The sequence below is a fragment of the Pelodiscus sinensis genome, chromosome 2 (genome assembly GCF_052426305.1).
Source record: "Pelodiscus sinensis isolate ZL-2025 chromosome 2, ASM5242630v1, whole genome shotgun sequence".
In the NCBI taxonomy this organism is placed as follows: Eukaryota; Metazoa; Chordata; order Testudines; family Trionychidae; genus Pelodiscus; species Pelodiscus sinensis.
In genome coordinates, this window is record NC_143053.1 from 102,006,525 (window position 1) to 102,024,244 (window position 17,720).

General features: G+C 43.9%; 1 long non-coding RNA gene across 1 annotated transcript in view; it reads left to right on the plus strand.

Moving 5' to 3' along the window:
• Nucleotides 1-1,498: 1,498 nt before the first annotated feature.
• Nucleotides 1,499-17,720, plus strand: part of LOC112546771 (uncharacterized) — a 77,590-nt gene continuing 61,368 nt past the window's right edge. Inside the window, exons 1-2 of the long non-coding RNA XR_012901600.2 lie at nucleotides 1,499-1,769; nucleotides 2,412-2,535. This is a non-coding gene — a long non-coding RNA (uncharacterized LOC112546771). The remainder of the gene's footprint in view (nucleotides 1,770-2,411; nucleotides 2,536-17,720) is intronic.

Below are 17,720 nucleotides of genomic sequence, written 5' to 3' on the forward strand. Positions count from 1 at the left end.
AAATACGTATTTTTTCAAATACTAGTGACTCTGTGAAGAAGAGCCAGTGAGACTTGAAAAGTACTGAAACCAGTTGGATGAATCAGAACTGACTGCCATGCTAACAGCTGGTAGTGGTTGTGCTTAACCCATGGTCCTGTGGTCTTGGAGCAGGGGGCTTTGAATTCCATCCTAGCTCCTGATGTGGCCACAAAGTACCAATCAATTTCCTTGCCCATGCAGTTGTTCATAGTACTATATACCTTAGCTCACATTGTTTGACTTGAGCTCAGTCAGAGAGAGAGGAAAGCAACCAAGGTTGAGACAAAGGGGGTGTGATGCTATCAGCAAATTTGTGCTCCTGGATACTAGTTTGACAATCTGACTCTGATGAACACAAAGGCTATGTCTACACTGGCAGGTTCTTGCGCAAGAACGGCCGTTCTTCCGTAGAGTGTCCACACTGCCCGCCCACTCTTGCGCAAGAAAATTTATAGTAAAGCGTGGTAAGAGAAGGCTTCTTGCGCAAGAGCTATGCTCTTTTCTAACAAGTGTAAGCGCTCTTGCACAACAGCTCTTGCGCAAGAGAGCAGTGTGGACGTGTGGCAGGGGTTTCTTGTGCAAGAAAGCCTTATGGCTAAAATGGTCATCAGAGCTTTCTTCGCAAGAGAGAGTCCACACTGCCATGGATGCTCTTGCGCAAAAGCACATGGCAGTGTGGATGTGTTCTTGCGCAAGGGTTCTTGTGCAAGAACCCGCCAGTGTAGACATAGCCAGAGGGACCAGGGCTACTACCCGTACAACAAAGGTGACTTGGCAGGTGCTTTGGCATTAGCAAACTCATGTCACAAGACCCGTGAAATATTCAGCGGACCGGATTTTCAGAAGGGCTGAGCCTCCAAAACTGCAGTTGAAATCAACGGCAGTTAAAAAGTTGAAACCCTGTTGTGACAATAAAGGAATTATACTTCCACGTCTTTTGAGACTCTGTTGCTCGTTATGAATTGCAACATGTCCGTACCCATCCAGCAACGCTGTTGTTCTCCTGCACACACCGCCATTGATAACTTCCTAATGACAAAGGAGACAAACCTGAGTGTGGACACACACCCAAAAGATGGCCTCTGGCCTAGATGATTACAGTGGTTCCTTCTGACTTAGAAACCATGCATGTGACTAGTTGAAAAGAAAAACACAAATGTGCTTTAAAATGTCTTCTACACTTCTTAAACTGTACAGTTCTTTCTATCAACATATTGTAACCATAAATAATCCAATGAGCCTGGTTCTACAGCCATGGAAGTTAGTGGCAAAATTCCACATGACTTCAGTAAGTGCAGAATTGAGCCCTGATAGGACTTAAGTAGCATCTGGGAAGTGAGCCTTCTATTCATGACACAAAACACCCTGGGAAAACGACAGCTGCAATTCAGATCTCTTCTTTCAACTGTGATAAATGCTCACTAGCTCTGAGAAGGCTGCTGTAATGCAGTGCTTCTTTAAACAGGGTGTAGTGGGTCAGCTGTGTTTGCCGACAGGAAGAGGAAGCTGGAGCACAGGAAAAAAAAAAAGCAACCAGGGCAGCGTGGGAGGAAGTGAAGAGTTGTGTGGCTGCTAATTGTGACTTAATCCAGCACAACATGAAGAAAGTGTAAGCAAGGGAGAATTTTATAAAGTACTCTCCACTGTGCCCAAGCAGAGACAGGAGCTGGGTGTAAACAAAGCCGAAATTGAAAGCAAGAAACTAACTCACTCCTATTATAAAGCTAGTTGTTTCCTGCCACAGCCTGGTGAGTGGGAAATGCCTGTGTGAAACTGCATGCAAGTATATAACAATCCTAATTCATTAGCAGTAGAGGTTCTTGATGTATGATAACTAGGAAAGTCCCATGTGAAAACAATATTCTAACAGTCTAAGTGAACTTTCACATCCTATCTGGAGCTTAGTGGCATGAGTTATGCTATGTCCTGAACTAACATTTGAAAGACCTGCATTTCATTGCAAGGCCCAGTCAATGTCCTCTGGTTAGCAGTGTTGCAGAACTAATGCACCTGCCTTCTGTAAGGGGGGTGAAGTCTAATGCTGCTCAGCATGGAGCTTACCCTGAGCTACTTAAGGAACTGTATTAATGAAATCTCAAGAGTCCTTTCCAAGAATGCTTCTTGGTCAGCAGGGTTAACTCTTCTTCCTCTCTAATGTTGCAGGTGTACTCTGAAAAGTACTAATATAACAATTGCAACTTTTTACACAACAGTGATAATACTCCCAGTGTTTATTACTGCTGTCATAGACTTGGGTGAAGCTATCTGCTATCTTTCTTTTTTCCTGGTAACATTGCAGAATCCACACTGTTAAATAGAAATGAAGTTGATTATGTTTCAGATTATATATGAATAGGCTAATTTGGTATGTTCTAATTTGACTTGCACAGGTGCTATCAAAGGCAGCATTTGGTCTGCAGATCCTTTGTCACTGGAGATGATGATAAATGGGAAGGAAAAAACTCAGCTTGATGCCCATATCACAGAGAGAGTTTGCAAGAGTATATGTGACATGTGAGTAATAAATGTTTGAACTATTAAATTGAGCACTGGTGATTTGCAAATCACTGAGAGACAATAAACTTAGAACCCCCATGTTGCTATTTCAATAGCTGCCATATTGTAGCTGGAGTGTGCTTTAAAGATGCAAGTATTTTTTTCTTTTTGCTCGTGGACACAGAAAGATACTATATGTTTGCAGATAGTTTCATGCAAAGTTAATCAGACAACTCCATTTAACTTCAGTGTGTGCCTTGGAACTGAAAATCTAAGCAGCTCTGAAAATATAAGCTAAGGTAGATATTTGTGGTTTAGTTTTTTTTCTGAACAGAATGCACCACCATTATATTAGTCAGTCACACTCAAGTGTGTACCCCGTACCATAAAACTTTGATTCTTAATGCAGCTTATTAGTCAGATATTTCATATGTTAACATTTATAATGGACATGTCTCAGTGTATTTAAAGAAGACCATATAGGAAATCTGAATTAAGACTTCTTCAGTGCTCATAACCAAAAGGAAAGGAAATGGGGAATTCTATGAATGTCTGTTAAACTGTGGCATGAGCTCCTTAAAATAAAGATAAGTCCTTGCTCATTTCCTCCTAATTTTAAATGCAGGTGCTGCAGAGAACAAATTAGTGAGTGTATGTATGTATGTATGGATATGTATCTACTGCTGCCCCCTCCTGGGTGGAATTAGGACTGTTCAACTACATGGCGCTACACTCTTAAGAGCAAAGAAAGTGTCTCCTTTACTCAAGAACAGTGTTTTTGAAGGAACTTCTGAATTCAGACTTTGCTTACTCCAAGATCAGTGTGGCCATGTTGGACAGTGTGAATGTTAGCTTGGTAGCTGCTATAAATTGTTAAGATTAAAGCTAGGTGGGAAGGGCAACAATGTGGGAGAGAAGTTACCTCTAGCTCAGGCTCATGGTGTAGTCACCTGTTTAAAAAATGGCATATTAAACCACAAGTGAATATTACACTAATATTTTTCAGTTAAAGAAACTAATATATTGCACAATGAGACAGCGCATGTTGCTCTCAGCACATGCAGTGTGTTGTAAAACCACATGCCCAAATAAAAACTCTGCTAAAGAACACAGGGTTACTCAAAACAAGGGCCAGTTCAGACTTCTCATTCTTCCACTAACTGCAGTAGCCATGTCAAATCAGCCAGACAAATCTGTTCCATTTTAGTAGGTAGAACTTCCATATTCAGTATTGAGATGTAAAATAAATTACAATAGCTAGGTACTACGGTGAAAGGCACATTCACTGTAGACAGACACTTAGCTATCATATATATAGTAGCCCAATGTCTGTGACTCTGTAACGCTGAAATGCTGGCTGTTCCCTCTGGGCGGTGCTGTTGCCTGAGTCACGTCCTTCGCCTCCTGCCGTGGTGCTTGGCTGACTTCTGTGCCGCTCAGCCGGGCCACCGCGGGGGAGCCCAGATGGCTGCTTGCTCCCCCGTGGCAGCCTAGCTGAGCGGCACGGAAGTCAGCCAAGTACCATGGCAGGAGGTGAAGGGGGTGGGGTGATGACATGTGGCATGACAGCGGCTCCAGGCCCCGCCCCCTGGCCATGAACGTCACTGCCCCGCCCCCCTTCTGCACTGCTTAGCTGGGCCACCGTGTGGGAGCAAGTGGCGCAAGTGACCGTTTGGGCTCCACTTCTGCCTCCTTGCAGGAGGAATAAGAGGTAGTTTGAATTACAGCTTTAATTCAAACTACCGGGTCCCTGCTGCGTGTAGCCACGGGCAGTTAGTCCGGATTAGTGGCATTTAAAAATGGTGACCAGACGGGAAGATGCAAATAAAGCCTGGAATATTTAAATCCCGGGCTTCATTTGCAACTTCGAATGCCTACATTAGCTTCCCTACTTCAAACTAGGGGGCTAGTGTAGACATACCCTTAATGTTTCCCCTTCTTCTTCTCCACAACCAGCATCATGAGATGTAGAAATAATAAACATGCCATATGCTGTCTTCTGACACACTGAAACACTGAGATTACAATACAACCCTGCAGAATATACATTTAATCAATGCTGTTGGGTAATAAAAAATGGAAAGAGGTCACTTCTTTCTGTGCAAAATCTTTTTCAGTGTAATGTATGTGAATGGTTTGGATTGAAAGAAAAGACACTGAGTCAGTCTGACCTCAGATTACATAGGTTTTGTACAAAAACCATTTGGCAGTTGTGCTCTGATGGTGGTCAAGGGGAATATCAGAAATTACAGGGCATCGGGTGTCTGACGTCCCTTTTAATGTTCTTGCTTACGTGTGAGACTTACTGCTGAGGCTCTGAGAGCTGCTCTGTTTTCCAACACAATCAAGGCACTCCCAATACCTGAAATGGTACTTTGTAAAATGCTTTAGGTTATCTTGCGTCTCAAAGACATGTGTACACCTAAATTCTAGTTTCTTCGTCAGTAGTTTTAAGTATACTTAAAGGAGCTGAATGCATGCCGAAGCCTCATTTGTTTTGCCAGAGCCCGATTGCTATTGCTAGAACTGCACTACTGACTTTGAGCATTTTTCATATCATCTCAGCCAGTTAATGAAAACTTTGGGGGTCCCACTGTGCGTCCGGATTTCTGTGCCTCATTCTGCTATGCTTATAGATGGGCCTCAGGCCTATGCTATCTCTGTGGTGGTAAAGAGCCCCTCAGACATCCAGGTGCCTGGCACCAAACAGCAAGTTAACTCCCATAACAGAGTTACTGACTGACCCCCCACTGTTTCAGAGACCTGGGGTCTCCTCCTCTCTGCTCATCTTCTCGGCACCTTCCCTGTCTGTGGTCTGGCACTAGGATGCAGGCTGGCAAGGCACCAAGTAAGCTTTCCTGCTTTTGCTGTTTATGCTCCTGGCTGGCTAGCGTATGTGCTCGCAGCCTTTGCATGCACTGCCAGATACGTTGTCATAGGTTTATAGAGTTTAGTGGATGGGGCCACTACAGGTAGGGAGGGAGCTAAAATGAAGTCCTGCCCACTCGTCTCTGTAGAGTGTCCCAAATAAACCTAGTGTTGACCCTGACCATAGAAAGTAGCTTTCTACAGCAGACCAGGATTTATGATGATGAATGTTCACAATGTGCTTGTTTCCTTGCCAGTACTCAGATAGCTTTTCCTATTCGTTGCTGTTTCACGGCAGAATAGGAATCTTGCTGTTAGAGGGCTAAACCTGAATGTTTGTGCACTGAAATCTTTGCTATCCGTGCCTTGCAAGTGGTTGGTTTTATTCACATAGAATGCTTTCCCTTGGGGAAAAAAGAACAATAGTTCTTACACTGTCTGTTCTCTGAGCAAACATTTGATGTTATTCAGGTGCTTTTAACATATAGTAACTACTACCTGGCAAATAAAACTAGAATTGGAAGAAGCCCCAGCATCACAATTTCCTCTACATGCCGTGAGGATGTATCCATCTCTGCTACGTACAATTTCAGTACTAATTAGAGCTGGGTGACATTTTTTGAATTTTTAATTTTCTTGATTGTTTGTCATCCCAGTTCCAGATATTGATGTGAAACCGGGATGATTTTTTCATACACTATTTTTCAAATAGCTGTAAGATCTGGTCATTTTTCTTGGTGGTCGTGGTGGTAACTTTTTGACAGAAAAAAGTTTTCATTTTTCCAAATAGCTCTGTTGCTAATACTATCAATTATTTTGTTCTTCCAATAGTTCCACAGATTTGCATGAATAAAAGGGAATCAGTCTGATTTGTTTTAATCTCAGACCTGTGTGACTTCACAGCTTTCAAAGGAGTTATTCGCTGAATTATGCCAGAGTTAGATCAGCATTTGGCCCACTGTCCCTGGTTTGAAGAGCTTATCAACATGAAAATGACAAGTCATAGGTATGGTGTACTTTAGGGATGGGGAACCATTTTGGGGTGGGGAGTGTCAGTGACCCACAGAAAAATCAGTCGGGAGCCAGGGGCTGTGAGGAGGCAGCGGGGGGGGGGCTGGAATGCCAGGGCAGACTCCCCAGTGCTAGGGGAGGCCCTAAGCCTTGGGGGACAGATCCAGGCAACCCAGGGGCTGCATCTAGCCCCTAGGCCTTAAGCTCCCCACTCCTGGTGTAGTGGAAAGGGAGGGCAAAGATTACAGTAATTAGATCAGCCTGGATGGCAAATGGAGGCAAAAATGTTCATTCTGGCCCTGTCTGAGTCCCCTAGTGGAAGGGACATTCTATCACAGCAGATTTTCTTCACAATGGACTTTTAGGGTATGTCTACACTATGCACTTATTTCGAAATAAGCTATTCTGGAAGAAATACTCCAAAATAGCTTATTTTGAAATAGCACATCTACACTACAGGGAAGCCTCAAAATTAGTCCAAGGCAGGCTTCCCTAATGTGACTCCCCTAACAGAGCCCCAGGAGGCACTGAGTAATTAGTTTGAATGGCCCTGGGAAGAAGCTTTCGAAATAGCAGCAGTGGAACGTCCACACTACAGCTATTTCAAAATAGCTGTTTCAGAATAAGTGTTATTCCTCATGGAACGAGATTTACAGAAGTCAGAATAAGCTGTCCGTTATTTTGAATGTATTTCAAAATAACAAAATTGCTGTGTAGATGCTCGCACTGTTATTTCGAAATAACATCAGTGCTGGGTAGATGTACCTTTAGTTACTGGAGGCTCAGCATGCTAGTTTGTACCAACTGAACCCCGCATCAATAGTGTGTAAATCTAGCTTGTAGCAAGCCTTGGCTGCAGCCCAGACCTCAGCCTGTCAGAAACATGAAGCGGAGTGGAGGAGACCTGATATGGACACAAGAATGTTTTTCAAAGATTTGAGATTTATTGAATTTATTTAGCACAAATAATACTGTCCATAATCTTATTCAGTATTTCACAAGTTCCCAGGCCAATGGATGCAGTTATCTAAATAGATACTACTTCATGTTCCTGTTAGTAGCTAAGCTCCTACAGACAGGGGATTGATTACAGCTCCTAGCAGGAGCCTTGCTCATTCATTTCTTCTGTTTGTTCATGGAAGATGGTGAATGCTATGCTCCATGTTTGGACACACAAGATCTACTCTAGGGAGTTCTGCTGCCCTAGGCATATCTGCAGATATCCATTTCTGCTATTGATATAGTCACCCATGTAGTTGCTGAGTTGTTTTGCTGGCTCTTATATTTTTACCGTCTAATAAGTTCTGCTGACATGGACTAGATTTGTTCTCCAGGCAGTATATCAGTCCTGAATCATGAATCCCTTCCAGTCTTTAACTCTCTGAAAGCTGTGTCGCATCTTGGATGCTGCAACAGCTGCAACTATTTTAGTTGCCAGTGAAGTGACTTGGCACAATTTAAAAAAAAAAAAGAAATCAGTGAATTCCTGTGAGGGAAGTGTTCCCATCCCTGTGCTCCTTCAATTCCTGGAGGGCCTTACCGTTTGTTCCAGAGTCCTACAGCTTCCAGTCAGAGCAAACAGGTGTGCTGAAGCTTACAGTCACATTTTCACTCCAATGCTTGGATGCAAAAGCAATAGGCCGGAGTCATTTTTTGAGGAATGGGGCGAGCAGAGATCTGATATTACCCACTTCTGTATTTTTCAGACATGAGGACCATGTTAACAGTTTGTAAGAAGGCCCGTCAGCTCAGGTTATCCTGTGACATTCTCTTCCAAAATTATTTCTAGTCTTAAATTCTACAGCATGTGTCACACACAGCTGGGATGCTTTATAGCAGTACAGAACGATACAATTGGAACGATTCCCTTGAAGATTGCTTTACTCCCATATATAACCCAGCCAAGACAAAGGAAGAAAAAGAATGTAAAGAAATAAATCCAAAAACATGTGGTTAGCGTTTTTCACTTGGGCTGGTTTTTGTTTTTTAATTTAGGAAAAGATTTTTCCCTAACTTTTATATGTATATTTTTCTTCGTGGGACACCAGTGCTGCTTGCTGAAATTTATGCCTGAAGCAGGTGTGTTTTAGAGTATAGGCTTTTCCTGCTATCCAGGCCCACATCTGTGTCCTCTCTGTATATACTTTTTTCTATATTTCTAAATGGCAAAGAGAATGATCCCAGAGCTCAGAATAGGAGATGTTCCCATACGGAGGAAGCTGTGTTTCAGTGCAATGTCTGGGTTTGTCGTGAGGGAAATGGAAAAATTAGTATTTACTGCTTGGGTGCATACAGAGTGAATTGCCAAATCACTGCCTTTAGGGTTTTGGTTTAACCCTTTCTTGTTACTGTGTGGGGATTGTCCATAAGCATGACAGCAAGTCTGAGAAGTGCCTTCTGATTTCCTGCTGGTCTCTTTTCCTACTCACTCTGCCTTTGTCCTTAAGCACAATAGGGCCAAGTCTGCTCTTTGGTACGTCAGTGAATCCTGTCAGTTGTGTGGGGGTAACTGAAGGCAGAACTTGGCCTACTGCATTTATGCCATGCAAGAAACAAAGGCCTAATAAATTCAGATTGCTTTGGAGTAGTGCTTTCAACCAACATGTAACAACAACAACAAAAAGAAGTTACAGTCACACTAGGAATTTTGTTTCACTCTAATTCACCCCTTCTCCCAAGTTCTTCCCCGCCCCAGTCCTTCTCCTAAGCCTTTGCCTCTGACCTATCCCTTCCCACATCCTCCCCCAAGCATACCCTGTTCCTGTTCTTTCCCTCCCTCCTGGAGCATCCTAATCACTGTAAATCAGCTCTTTTCAGTGCTCCAGAAGCCCTAGGAAGGTAGCGAAGGAGTTGGTCAGAGGAGCCACCAGTGGGGGAGAGCAAAGGAGAGCTCAACACCAGTGGGTGACCAGCACCCGCTAATTATTCCACATGGCTGCTCCAGACCTAGTGCATATGATGCAAGAGCCCCCAGCTTTCCAGCATGAATAAAGTGAGAGGTGGTCTGAGCTTTCTCTGACCACCACCAAGGATATGACCCTAATCACCTGAAACCCTTCCTCCATCTCCACCTCTGCCACCCTTCTCCCAGGGATCAAAGGCTTCCTCTGTTATCAGGAAATACAGTTAGTCCTCAAAGTGTGCTGCTGTACTAAAGGTTAAGTGTTCAAGCTGTGGTAATGGATTGGGTCCTTGCACAGAGGCTGACAAAGGGACAGCTGCCTTGGGAAGAGACCAATATGTCTACACTACACTGATATATCAAAAAAAGGTGCGCAAAATGCGTCCCTCAATTTGGGTACCTTTTTCCGATAGTTTTTTTGGAAGAGGCTTTTCTGAACTTTAGCCTGTGTACACTGGGCCAAATTTCAGAAAAGACTTCTCTTTCGGAAGAGCCCTTCTTCCTCGTGGCACAAGGAAGACAGGGCTTCTGAAAGAGCATGTCTACTCTTCTGCAAAAAAAAAAAAAAGCAGAAGAGCAGACGCGTTCCCTGGATGCGGTGGAGTTTTTCCGGGATTCCTCCAGTATCCTGGGAAAACCCTATAGTGTAAACATAGCCCAAGAGCCTAGAGAGCTCTGTGGAGCTTCTTATGCAAAAGAAAGTAGTGCAGGATCTCAGTAGCACAACTTGCTTGGGGGACCTAATAAAGTCCCGGGAAAGGGTCAGAAAAGCCTGAGGAAGCCTGGATATAAGAGGGAAGGGCTGAATTTTGTTTAATAATAATAATCTCAGGAAAGGAGACATTAGGGTTAAATTCACCATTGTGTTTGAGTGTACTGTGTCAGCCTAGAGGAAGAAGGGAACGTAGGAACTACCTTACTGAATCAGACCATGATCCAGCTAGTCTAGTACCGTGCTGCCAAGAAGGACTAGCACCAAAGGCTTCAGGGGAAGTTGTATAAAATTTCTTTGATAGGATAACGAGCCTTGTGGATAAGGGAGAAGCGGTGGATGTCATATACCTAGACTTTAGTAAGGCATTTGATACGGTCTCGCCTGATATTCTTATTGATAAACTAGGCAAATATAACTTAGATAGGGCCACGATAAGGTGGGTGCATAATTGGCTGGATAACCGTAGTCAGAGAATTGTTGTTAACGGTGCTAAATCCTGCTGGAAAGGGATAACAAGTGGAGTTCTGCAAGGGTCTGTTTTGGGACCCGTACTGTTCAATATCTTCATCAATGATGTAGATATTGGGATAGAGAGTACGCTTATTAAGTTTGCAGATGATAGCAAACTGGGTGCGGTTGCAACTTCTTTGGAGGATAGGGACATAATTCAAAATGACCTTAGCAAGTTAGAGAAATGGTCAGAGGTAAACAGAATGAAGTTTAATAAAGAGAAATGCAAAGTGCTCCACTTAGGAAGGAACAATCAGTTCCATACATACAAGATGGGAAGCGACTGTCTAGGAAGGAGCATGGCAGAAAGGGATCTAGGGGTCATAGTGGACCACAAGTTGAATATGAGTCAACAGTGTGATGCTGTTGCAAAAAAAGCAAATATGATTCTAGGTTGTATCAACAGGTGTGTTGTAAGCAAAACTCGTGAAGTCATTCTGCCACTCTACTCTGCACTAGTTAGGCCTCAGCTGGAGTACTGTGTCCAGTTCTGGGCGCCACATTTCAAGAAAGATGTGGAGAAATTGGAAAGGGTACAGAGAAGAGCAACAAGAATGATTAAAGGTCTAGAGAACATGACCTATGAAGCCAGGCTTCATGAACTGGGCTTGTTTAGTTTGGAAAAAAGAAGATTAAGGGGGGACATGATAGCAGTTTTCAAATATCTAAAAGGGTGTCACAAGGAGGAAGGAGAAAATTTCTTCCTCTTGGTTTCTGAGAACAGGACAAGGAGTAATGGGCTTAAAATGCAGCAAGGGAGGTTTAGATTGGACATCAGGAAAAAATTCCTAACTGTCAGGGTGGTCAAATATTGGAATAAATTGCCAAGGGAGGTGGTGGAATCTCCCTCTCTGGAGATATTTAAGAACAGGTTAGATAGACATCTGTCAGGGATGGTGTAGACAGAGCTTGGTCCTGCCTTGAGGGCGGGGGGCTGGACTCGATGACCTCTCAAGGTCCCTTCCAGTCCTATGATTCTATGAAGTAGACTGGGGTGATGTAATCTCATCCCTATAGTTAGAGCTGAAGCGCATGGTAGCATGTCCCTTCCTACATTTCGTAGCATTACTACTATAACCTCAAGTTCGGCAATGCATCCATTGACAGCAAGTGGCGCCCTTGTGTGCCGTGCAGTCTTCTATACTGCGGACTGCTTCCTCCTCCCCACCCTATTTGGGACTCACATTCATCTCAGGAGATGCTAACAGGCAAATGTTTGAGAACTTAGGGATTGCATTTGTGCTTGAGTGCCCGTGTGCACTGGTTGCAAAGAGGCATGAGGAAGTCTCCTTAGCTTTTCTCTTCCCACCCTCTACTGAGCACATGAGCAAGGATCAGGTTCAATCCAGCACTTTGAATTCCTGAGCCATTTCCATGATAGATGAGTTTGTAATCCACAAATGGAAGATTTGCTGACTAGCTGCAGGAAGGAAGAGTTGGGCCCTTCACCTCAGTTTTAATGTTTGAACTTGAGAGGAGCCAATACTGCAGGGCTTAGCTATGGAGCCAAACTCACCTAAAGTTTGGAGTGTTTGGATCTGGGGATTTGGTTTGGCCTGTGTTAGAGACAGATCTCAGCTCTTACATTTGGATCAGGACTCAAATTTACATTTCTGCAAAGGAAAGTGGGTGTTGAGTATTGTCTCCAGTTTAAACAAAAAGGTGGCTGGGTACCATTTTCCTCTTTGGCTATGTACTGGTAGTATTAATTAGCAGGACAAGTTTGGAGTGCTGCTCGTAGACCCACCAAACAACAGCCCTTACAGTTAAAACCCTGTATGCAAGCGTAAGCAATTCTTGCAGACAGAATATTAGTTGAAATACCTGAAGACACTTTATATTGCAGTGCTGGGCTAAGTTGTCAGATACGAGTAAATTGGAATCAAATATGTCTAGAAGTCAGGCTACCTAAAGATGGAATAATCAAAACCATCAAAGCTTGGTGCATAATGGTTTGAGACAAGTGGTCTGGCAAATATTGTTCTGATATCATCTTAACCGCAAGGGCTGCTCAGATGTGTTTCTCAAGGAGGCTGAAGTTAGCAAAGAGTACTCATCATTAATCTTTTATAATGGCTTTTGGGAGCCACAGTTCATTTAAACATTTTACATTTTTATTACTTATGTATGTGGGGCAGCAATTAAAGCTGTCGTGGTCATATAATGAAGACTAATGAAAGCAAGAGAAGGCAGGTTTTCATTTTCTGTCAACCTGAATATCCATCTCCTTCCAGAACAATAATTTTCTTTTTGCTTGAAAGACAGCTCCCTTGAAGCATCAGTAGGCATCAAGTTAAACACCCTCAGAATTGTACAAGATGAACTATGAAGACTGAGTGGCACCTTTTTTTGCTAGCAAGAATACCACTTGGTGATCACACAAGCACCCTAAAAGGCTCTGTCTTTCTCAGAGCGAGCAAAGCCAGAGTGATGTGATAACAGCATCCTGATGGTATGTTTTCTTGGCCACTGTGAAGTAAGAGTTTTGGAGGAAAGACAGGCATTACTCATCCCACAATTAGTCATCCTGCAATGTAGTTTTATACTTGAGAGATCTGATCTGTATTTCAGAAATGCTATTCTGTTACCAAGTGCCCAATTTTCATGTGTTTTTGCTTTCTCACATTATAATTAAGAAGGGCAAGGAGACGCAAAAAAAGTTGACTGTTGCAGTTTTCGGAGTCCTGAAAAGTGGGTCAAAGGGAACAAATACCATATCTACTTGTGTGTCAGGCCATTTATTATACTTAATTAGCCTCAATACCAGTTTCACATTTCATTTTTTCCTCTACTTCATCATTGCACATCAGTTTCCCCTTCTGTCTGTTGGAGACTCGTGAATATGGGGTTGCTTATGCAGGGATTTATTCTGAAATAGCTGCTCCTGATTAGCTCCATGTGTGGACATTCTTATTCAGGAAAAAGAATATTCACGTCTCTACAGCAAATCAGGCATAATCCATCAGACCTGAAGAGCTCTTCAGAGCTTGAAAGCTTGTCTCTCTCACCAACAGAAATTGGTCCAATAATAGGTGTTTCCTTACTCACCTTGAGTCTTTAGTCAGGAATAGGCTACCTGCTTTAAATTCACGCTCTCCTTTAGTCTGAGTTAATTTCCATGTGTCGGCAATATACAAACCTAATACATAACTCTTGCAAAGTGCCTATGTCTGTCACTGCTTGTCCCTGGAGGGCCCTAAGCCCCTCACTTCTGCTGCCTGTCTTTCTGGAAGTGTTTTTGTTATAGTCCGAATATCAGAAGAATTAACTGTATTTAAACTGGTTTAGTGCTCTAGTGCCAGTGCATGGTGCTACATGGGGATGGTCTAAATTTAGGAGTGGTCTCCCTCAGCATGCCTCCCAAGTGTACAATAAGCCAATTAGGGTTTGGTAAATTTAATGAGGCAGTGCTTTTTGTCACTGAATAATTCACTCCTCCCACACCTCTGATTAACACTGGCTCTTGATGGAATTGCTTTCTGTGCCAATAGAGTGCTCTCGGTGATATGTGGGTCATAGAAGCAGGAAGATCCCTAAGGGTTCTCTCATCCCAAAATGTGATGAACTGATTTGTAGTCTAATAATAAAGTACTGGGGTACCCAAACATCCTAATAGTTTGCAACTTTGTGCTGCTGTATTAGCATCCCTTCACTGGAGCTGTTCTGAGTTGAGCAGGCAGTACAGCTGGAGTAAGTATTAATCATAAATATTAAGAGGCAGAGATTAATGGGAGAAAGCTTTTAGCCCTTATTCAGGCAAAACTCCTGTTGAGTAAGGCCTGATTAAGGCTTTAGTATTTCACCCCATATATTTCAGTTGGTACGACTTGGCATTCTTTATCTGTCTGTCTGTCTGTCTTCAAGTTTGTCCATCTGTCTATGCACCTGTGAGTCCATTTGTTCTAGGGATGTCAGTGTGCACTCGACTACATGATTAACCAATAAGCCTTGGCTTATCAGTTAATCTTGTCAACTACATGCACTCCCTCCGCTTGCTGTCTCTCTTTATCAGGAGAGCGGGAGCTGGTACCCCTGAGGAGCTGGCTTTAAGCAGGCTCCTTGTGAGCACCAGATCTGCTTGCTCCCCGTCTCTGTGCTGCTGCCTCTGATGTAGTGCAGTTTCAGCCACCCTGGGAGGAGCCGCTGGCTGGGAGCACTGTTACAGCCTCCTGGGAAGAATCGCTACCAGAGTGTTCCACTCCTCACCAGTACAGGCAGTTCCAGTAAGCCCCCTCATCATAGCCCCTGTCCTGAGCCCCCTACCCTCAGACCTGCACCTCCCACCTGCCTTGACTTCTGCACCCTCACCTCTCTCCCCGAGCCCTCCACTTCCTTCCCCCTTGCTCCCCCACCTCTTTCCCCCTGGATCGCTCCACCTCCTTCCCCCTGCCCTGAGACCACCACCCCCTGCCTTGAGTCCCCCCATACACCTCCTAATCCTGGGCCCTAAGCCACCCACCCCCTGCCTCTTCTTGCCCCTGAATCCTCACTTCAGGCTTTATTTTCCTTTATTAAAAAAATACAATAATTGAAATAAAGCATGTGCATTCTTTATTTATTAAAACAAAATTACTTCGGTTAAACCCCCGAGCAACACTGGGTACATTGTTTAACCTCTCCAGCATCTCCTTTTTGCAGCATAGAAACCACCCTTCTCTGTCCCATCTCTTCTCCCTTCTATGACAGAGCCCACTGATGCTGAGTTGCCAAACTTTTCCTCTCCAAAATTGATTTTATGAGCACAGAAATCTGCCTGAAAATGAACATAAGATAATTGGTGTCTTTGGTACAAATAAAGCTAACCTCTTCCTGGCTGAGATACATCATGTCTGTTGTAACACACCAAAACAAGATATCAATATAAAAATGAAGTCTGGCAAATTGTGGGCCAAACTGACTTACAGCAATATTATAATAGATGAGAATAGTGCATTTCGTTTGGAAAAACAGCAGTTATATCTGTGCGGTAACTACTGTGCTTCTCCAAAGGGTGTATTCCCACACACACAGTCAAATTTAGACAAAGATAGCTTGGAGAAAGAAGGTGAAATTCCCATTGGCAAAATTTTTCAGTGATGTAAGTTGATCTGAAATCCAATATAAGTAGTAAAACAGTGTAAACTGCACAGGGTATAGAAAATAACTTTAGTGCACCTTATCCTTATCAGCCTTTTGCCCACACGCATCATCCTTAGCATCCTCTCATGCAAGCAGATGACAAGCACTGTGTTTCCTTGCCAAAGAATGCCAAATTGGTGTAAGGTAGGCAGGTCTCCATTAAAACGTCAACATCTAAGTTTAGAAAATAATTTCTGCACCCCAGCTGTCACTGTGCAGTGGCTATAGGTAGATGGTACAGGTTGAACCACTCTAGTCTGGCACTCAGTAGTCCGGCATGATCTCAGCCAGATGTCCATTTATCATGGGTGTGGCCAAGTTTCCTGCAGTCCCATAAAGTTTGTTTACAGCCACCAGTCCTGGCTCTCAGTGTTCTGTGCTGATATTTAGCTCTAACTTACCCCCCTACATGTCTAAGAGCAGTAAGCAGGGGAAGTGTTGGCAGTGCTGCTAGAAAGCACTGCCCTCCCGTGGTCCGGCACATTCTCTGGTTCGGCTCTGGTCAGGTCCCTAGGATGCTGGACTAGAGAGGTTTAACCGTACTTTCTTTGGCAATCACTGTGCTGCACATGTGTTTAGTGCCAAAATGATGTGAATTGCTCTTCTGCTTTTATAATCATTTTGTGGCTCTGCCACAGCCCTGCTTGTCCATTATCTGTGGCCTTGTGGATATTCGTGTTTAAAATGGCTTCAAAATGTAGTAAACTCGAGCAGACCTTGACTGTGGGCATTCTGAGCTGGATTTAAAGCTGGTTTAAGACTTTTCAGTACAGTGCTGTTGAAAGATGCACTTGCAGCTCAGTTGTACATAGCCACAGGCAGTATGCACTACACATCTCAGGCAGTGGCACTGCATGATGCTTCATGGCACCTCCTACATCAGGAGTGCTGCATCAGGAGGGGAAGGAGTGTTGCTCTTGCATTTGTTAATAGTCTAAGACCCTGATCTGGCAAAGAGCTCTGTGCAAGCTGACCCTGCTTCTGTGCAGAGCCGAAATGAAGACAGCAGGTTGCTGGGCAGGTGCTCCCACAAGGGGCTTATTATCAGCACCGTGCAGTAGTACAGATATAGGGTCACACTTTGCTCTTGATGACCCCAGGATGCGCCCAGAGTGATGCCCCTGAAGTTAATGCAGTTATCCTCAGTTACACTGGTGTAAATACCAGACGTGTCTGTGCTGTAGCTGGGAGCAAGTTCCTAGCTTGGGTAGACAGGCTTGTGTGGTGAGACTCTTGTTAGCACGTTAAAAATAGAGGTGTGGAAGATGCAGCAGTGGAGGCCACCTGAGCTTGGCCCTACCCAGCCCCAGAAGGCTGAACTTGGGCACCCAGTTTGAGCCAGTCCTGTTACATCCACGTGGTGATTTTTACTGTGCCCCTGCAAGCCCAATTAGCACTCGTCTGTCTACCTAGGCTGGGAAGCTCTCTCCTATCTGCCTCGTAGATGTATCTTGAGAACCCAATATGCTCCAATTTTTTTTTAAGTCCATGACAATATCAAGACTGTTCCTTTAATCTATGCTGCTAGATTCCAGTCTGTTTACAGAATGCAAGGAGTGGCGTTTCATTTTACTTTGCTTCTGCTGTTGTTGTAGGTCTCTAGTGCCAAGGGTGAGGGCTCAAACTTTTGTGGGTTTTTTTTTTTTCAGTCTGAGCTCAGATTTTGTTTCCCCGTATTGTTCAGCGTGGTATATACAGCGTGCCAGACTGTGCTCCTAAATCTGCATTCCGCTGTGGCTTCATGCTGAGATCCAGTTAGAACAGAATCAGGAAATGCGGCACATCCGTGGGCGAGTGGCAGTCCGTTCACAAAAGGGCAAAGAAATGTAAGGAAGACCCTGTTGGTGAAAATCCAAAAATGGTATTGCTGCCTGTCTCTCCCGCAGCACAAACAAATTCACCTCCCCCAAGCCTTGAACTCCTTATTGAAGGGAAAGAAAGGAGATCCCTCCAAGCCCCAGGTGTTTTTGTTAGCTGGAAGCCTGGCGAATGTTGTTCTGGTGCCAGCAACACCTCCAGTTGGCAAGCATGCTTGGCAAGCCGTAGTCACTAAAGCATAAGTTCTCTGGGTCATGTGAG